We start from the raw sequence: 5,831 nt of genomic DNA, 5'->3' as shown, positions 1-5,831 counted from the left end.
CATAAGCACATTTGCACTTGTGTGGAGTTTTAGAGGTTTTTGTCAGTCAAAGTAGCTCTAGTCCATTCCTACAAACTCATCTCTTATTCCAAGCGTTCCCATACTTTTTCCACTATCAGTATGAGGTTTTTATTGTTCTCAAAGACATTAAGATCAGAATTATTTTGTGTTCTTATTTTATGCACATTGTATTTGTATGGTGTTCTTGACTTAGAAGAAGATCAGATTATGTCTTGCCACTGTAAGTCCCGGGCTCACTTCAGAAGATCGAGATCTGAAATCTAGTGCACAGAAAAGTGCACGTGTCCACATCCAAACCAAAAGCAGAACTTAAAGTACTTCAGTGCAGATATATATCTGTGGAAGATATATGTAGAAAAAGAAAACTGTTATATTTAAGTTTAAGCATTCACATATTTGTTTGTTCACCTTCTCCGTCTGTGCCTGACCTCTCAACACATTTGAATTCATTTGATAGTTTGTGTGTAGTTGTGTAACAGTAATCCATATAACAGTTCGTTTTCAGTGTTCACATGTACAGATTGGTAGAGAGTGAATCAGTTCCCTAATGTATTTCAACAGAATAGCATCACTATGTAGCCAAGAAATGCATGTGTGCGAACAATAAAATGAATCCCTGCACAACACAATGCAACCTTGTCTTTGTTGTGCATTTTGTGTCGGTTCATCTGTGTTGAGTCTGTAGTTTGATGGGTTGCATTACAGAGCGATAGCATCATTTTGTGATTGACTTAAAGCTACAGCATGTGACACCTGTTAGAATTTTTTTTGTGTACAAATATTGCAAATCATAACTTCATCACAATGTATTGGATTGTGCACAGGTGTTGCGGACACCTCCTCACCTCAAGTGTGACGTTGAGCAGTCTGGCTGCAGTGCAGAGATGTTCTCTTGTAAAGGGTTTTGACCTTTACTTTGAGGGCGGGGCACAGCTTATGCCTAGCTACTTAATGTACTTCGGTACTTTCCAGTACTGCTTTCATCCTGCATATATTTCCTCTTTACTAAATGAAACATGACCCTTTCCATATGTACCACTTTACAGAAGTCTGACGAACTTAATTAACAGGTAATAAACCGACACATGAGCACTGGTGTATGTTCAAGAAGCAAATATGACTCACAACGGTTTTGCACTTTAGCTTTGTTTTTACTGAAAAAATGGAACAAGGGGTTGGTGAACCAGGCACCGCTGTAGCATCACGCTGCTACTGTACATACAAGACAACACCCACATCACAGTCACTGATTACACAATGATTGTAATCAATATAGTCAATATATAATCAATATATATTAATGTAATGTATAATCAACAGTTCTGGGGTCAGAACGCTGTAGGCCAGTGAACACAAAGTGTCTCATATAAGTGTGTCATCAGGTCAGTAAGATAGAATTACCTTAAAATGATATGCAGTGTAAAAGGACAACATATTTCTATTATGATCATGGCTCTATGTCTACAATAAATCATGCCGCTGGATTCCTGTCCTCTTGGAGGCTGCATGCTCTGCTCCAGGTCCAAAAGTCCAGTGAGGACTGGAGGAGGATGATTGGTGTGTATAGATGAGACAGGTGTTCCAAAGAGACTAGGGAACAGTTCCCAGGGATCACTGAACAGCGAATGATTGATCAGACCATTAAAAACCACTATCCTCCATTTTAGAAAAAGCCTTCAAGATGTTTGCAACACCATTGTGAACATGATCAGCATGAACCTGTGGAGTGGAAACTGAACTAGGCGCTTAGAGTTCAGCAACAACTCTGCTTTCCTTTTGCTGCATTCACATCGGAGGACAGGGATGCTAGTTGTGTTCAAACAAGACACTGGGACTTCAAGTGTATCACTCAGTTCTGATCAAAAGGCTTCACTGTAGAACCAAATGTCTTACCAATTTAGGTCGAGTGCTCTGTAGTGAACATTTGAATGAATTAATTCCTGATCCATCAACTCTAGAAGACATTCTGGAGGAAAAGAAGCTATTAGGCCTCATGCAAGAGGTATTTAAAGCACATGTAACTTACTTCAATGATTTCTTTAATAGAGATAAGCGGCATATCATTTATCTTAATGTGGAGAGGTGCTGTCTGTAAGATAGACTTGCAGAACTGCATCCACAGTACTACAGATAAATTCCCTTCTAAAGGTTTTTGAGCAAGGCAGTCCCAAGCAGAGAAGACGGACCCTGCTCCAAACCTGTGGTGCCTCATAGATACAGTACGTACAGCGTATCCTTTCACTTTTTCTCACTTCTCTTTTTGAAAATGGTTTTGACACAACTTAGTTGACAACATGATTTCAAGCTGGCTTGATTCCTAAGGGTGGCACACTGTAGAGTCAAACACAAAAGTTTTCTTGCATGTTCATCAGTGATCGACACCTATCTATCACACACGCCATGATGACTTCATGGCAGTATAAATGTTTTCTAATTGTTTCATTCTAATACTTCAATACTGCCACTGGTTAATGAACTTATAACATCTCTGTAAATGGAATTGCCAAACAAAGAATAGAGCAGGCAGCTTTATGAACCTTATACACTGATGTACAAGTTCCCCTGCTGCTTTAATCATTTCTTCAGTGTTTTATGAAACTAAGAATGTAGACGTGACTGATTCAAGTTCACTCACTTTGTGAAAATAAGTGAATTAAGCACTGTTTGGGCACACTGACTCACGTTGTAAGTTGGTATAAAGACAGTATGTGAGCCTGCTCCCAGTTTTTGTTAATGGCACACAGCCAGTTTCTACAAAAGAAAAACAATAGGATGTTTATGAAATGGACTCAAGCAACTGATGGTTTTCAGAGGTCAGACATTTTAAGTTGAAGATTAGTAAAACAAAAAATGCATTCAGTTAATGAGAGAAGCGTAGTTGATTGCATCAAACCTCTCTGTATTTAATAGTAGAGGGACATAGCCTGGTATGTTAATCAGGAAATCTCATAAACATGCACCTCCCTATAGAGAGGTCTCTGAGTCAAGCAAGCCATTTACTTTTTTTGTTGTCCAGTAAAGAATTCAGGACCTTGTACAAAGAAAAAAAAAAGTCATTCTTAAAACAGAAAGATGTTCTTGCATGAGGCTCATTAAGTAGCTTTGTTGTGAAGCTAATGATAATCAGAACAACTGGTACATTGTGAAATGCTGGGAAATACACAGACAATTAAGTTGAACCATTTTCTAAGACTTCTGTTTCCTCCAGCAGTTTCGAGAGACACCTGCCTGACTGGTACGGTTTCTTAATTCCAGTAACTGTAAAACCTTAAGGACTGCACAGGGTGCACTGGACTGAGTTGTCATACTACCGAGCGCTTGTTCCCTAAAGTGCATGTATGTATATAATAATGTACCTTGAACTTTGATTGAAATGCAAAACTTTGAACTTAGAACAGGAAATGAAAATCACCAAGTTGATCAGACATTCAATAACACACTTCTATTGTTACTAATAAATACTAAGGTACTGTATGATACCCGGCTCTACGGGTGGATTTTATTTGACTAAAAGCTGGAAAAGGGGGGGGGGGGACCATGTCACCTGTCTGTCACAATCTGAAACATCGTTACATACAGGTGTGGTGTCAGTGTGAAACAGGAACATGAGGGATTTTCTGGAATGTAAAAACTGGAAAGGTGTGTTTCACTAATCATATTCCAAATTAGTAAGAGCAATGGTTGAATATCATCAGGTTTGACTTTAGTATTGAAGGAACACGAAGGTTTCATCCTACCTGGGACTGTACTGATAGAACCAAATGAAAATATACACGAAACAAACTGAAAAAGTTCTCATCATCTGCTCAGTTTCAGTTTTCTTTGTTTATCTGGATTGACATGTAAATGCTAAGATAACCTAAAGCAGCCGCCTGGGTATAACCATGTAACATAAATACAGTCACAGATAGCTTACATGCTGCTCGTGAATGAGCAGGCTAAAGTGCACACGTGCTCACAATGTCCTGAGGTCAAATCATATGACATGTCATTTCTGTCAATATGGATTGTGTTGTTTAGAACACGGGAATGGCTTTAGAAAACGGAACCCATGAAAAATGAAAACCTGAGAAGTAGAAAAACCACAGTCCTGAAGAAATGCTGTGCATTTAAAAAGAGAAGATTATAGTGTTGTCTTTGGACAGACTGGACATTTTTAAACACAGAAAGCAGAAAAGGCCACACCCTCATTTCAAAGCATGAAATGTTCTGATTAAAATGTATCGAGTGGCCTCAATCAAAAAGCCCCGCCACACACAGACCAATTCTGTTGCAATAAGAGGTGCTTCATTTACTGTTCAAAGACAGATGATTACTTAAGTCACATTACTCTGCAGAACTCTGTCTCTGTTTAAATGCTATTCTACTGATCCAAACTAACAACAGCTTCCACTTAGAACAGGTACAGATGTACCTACAGACATACTAACTCACTAATTCACACTAGTTCTTGGGACTTAAATATGAAACTCTAGCTTCTTCCTGGATAGCTACAAGTTTACTGTAAAATTTGAGTTACTTCCTAACCTTCCAAAAGCCTGTCACCTTAGAGCTATCAGGTAGGTCCAAGTTAACACTTTAAAGGCCTCATCATGCCAGAGTGGAACAATGGAATTAAGTTATGCTGTCACTGTCCGATCTGTAAAGCCTGTCTGATTTGTTTGACACACATTCAAAGAAGCATTTATGTCAGTTGTTCAGTTGTCCATATCTTAATGCACATTAGCCTGTCTATGGTGCATTTTACCATTACACCATAGACCTTTTTTGCACATTCATAGAACAAACACAGGAGGCTGTACAGATCGGGCAGAGATATGCACATTTTATTTGGTGATGCAGTGATTAGGATCACAGCTAGCTGGTGAACTGCTGTCGCTGGTGAGTCAATCATTAATCCGTTTAATTCTCTGTAGTGTTGTGCTTACCAAATGAGAAAATAAAGCTGTCCAGAATGAAGCTAATAAGCCCGGACTGTCGTAAAAAAAAAACCTAGAGCTTGGTTAGTAATGCAGCATTAAGATCACACAATTTAGAGTATTTGCATTTGTACCATCCACCCTTATCTTATCTTCCTCCTTGGTAAAGCCGTTTGTATAAGGAGGTTAAATAAAAGTGAATGGTGCAACACAGCAAATGAGCAATGCCATACTCTCCATAGAGTCCATATAAATGAACACAGTTAAGATAACTTCAACAAGAGGACATGCTTGTGGGTCAATGTTGACCAAAGTGGAATTCAACTCATAAGATTTGGACCCAGTGACTGAATGAAACTAGGGGGTTTGTCACAGCGAACTCTGAAAAACACTGTTACCACTAACATTACAGTTGTTAGTTTTGTTGTCCAAGAGTTGTGATTCACTTGGAAACAAACAGGCATGCATTGTAAGTGCCAAGTCTTAGCTTTAATATGAGTAGGAGTAGGTTTACATCGATGTAGAAAGAACTGAGCAGGAGATACAGTCCTTTAACACAAATGCCAAATGTTTAGGGGTCCACAAGCAATTATACAGATGCACAAGAAGTCAAACCATGTAATCATATTTTATATTTTGTGGACACTCCTGAAGTCTTGGACCTATAGACGTTATCAGAGCCATCTAGGCTTCCCTGGCGATTCTCTCCCAAATCTTCACTGCAGTTATGTACAGCTCTTGTTGTGGGCTCTCCCTGCCCTAAGTTCAGTCCTCAGCAGATGTGGAATGCAGCTCAGTTGGATTAATATTAGTTGACTGACTCAGCTACTTGAGGATATTCCTCCTCTTCACCCTGAAAAGCTCTTCTTTGGCTGTATTTTAGGATTGTTC

Source organism: Anabas testudineus, chromosome 17 (genome assembly GCF_900324465.2).
Source record: "Anabas testudineus chromosome 17, fAnaTes1.2, whole genome shotgun sequence".
Lineage (NCBI taxonomy): Eukaryota > Metazoa > Chordata > Actinopteri > Anabantiformes > Anabantidae > Anabas > Anabas testudineus.
The sequence above is the reverse complement of the archived record's forward strand: the minus strand, read 5'-3'. Positions refer to the sequence as shown.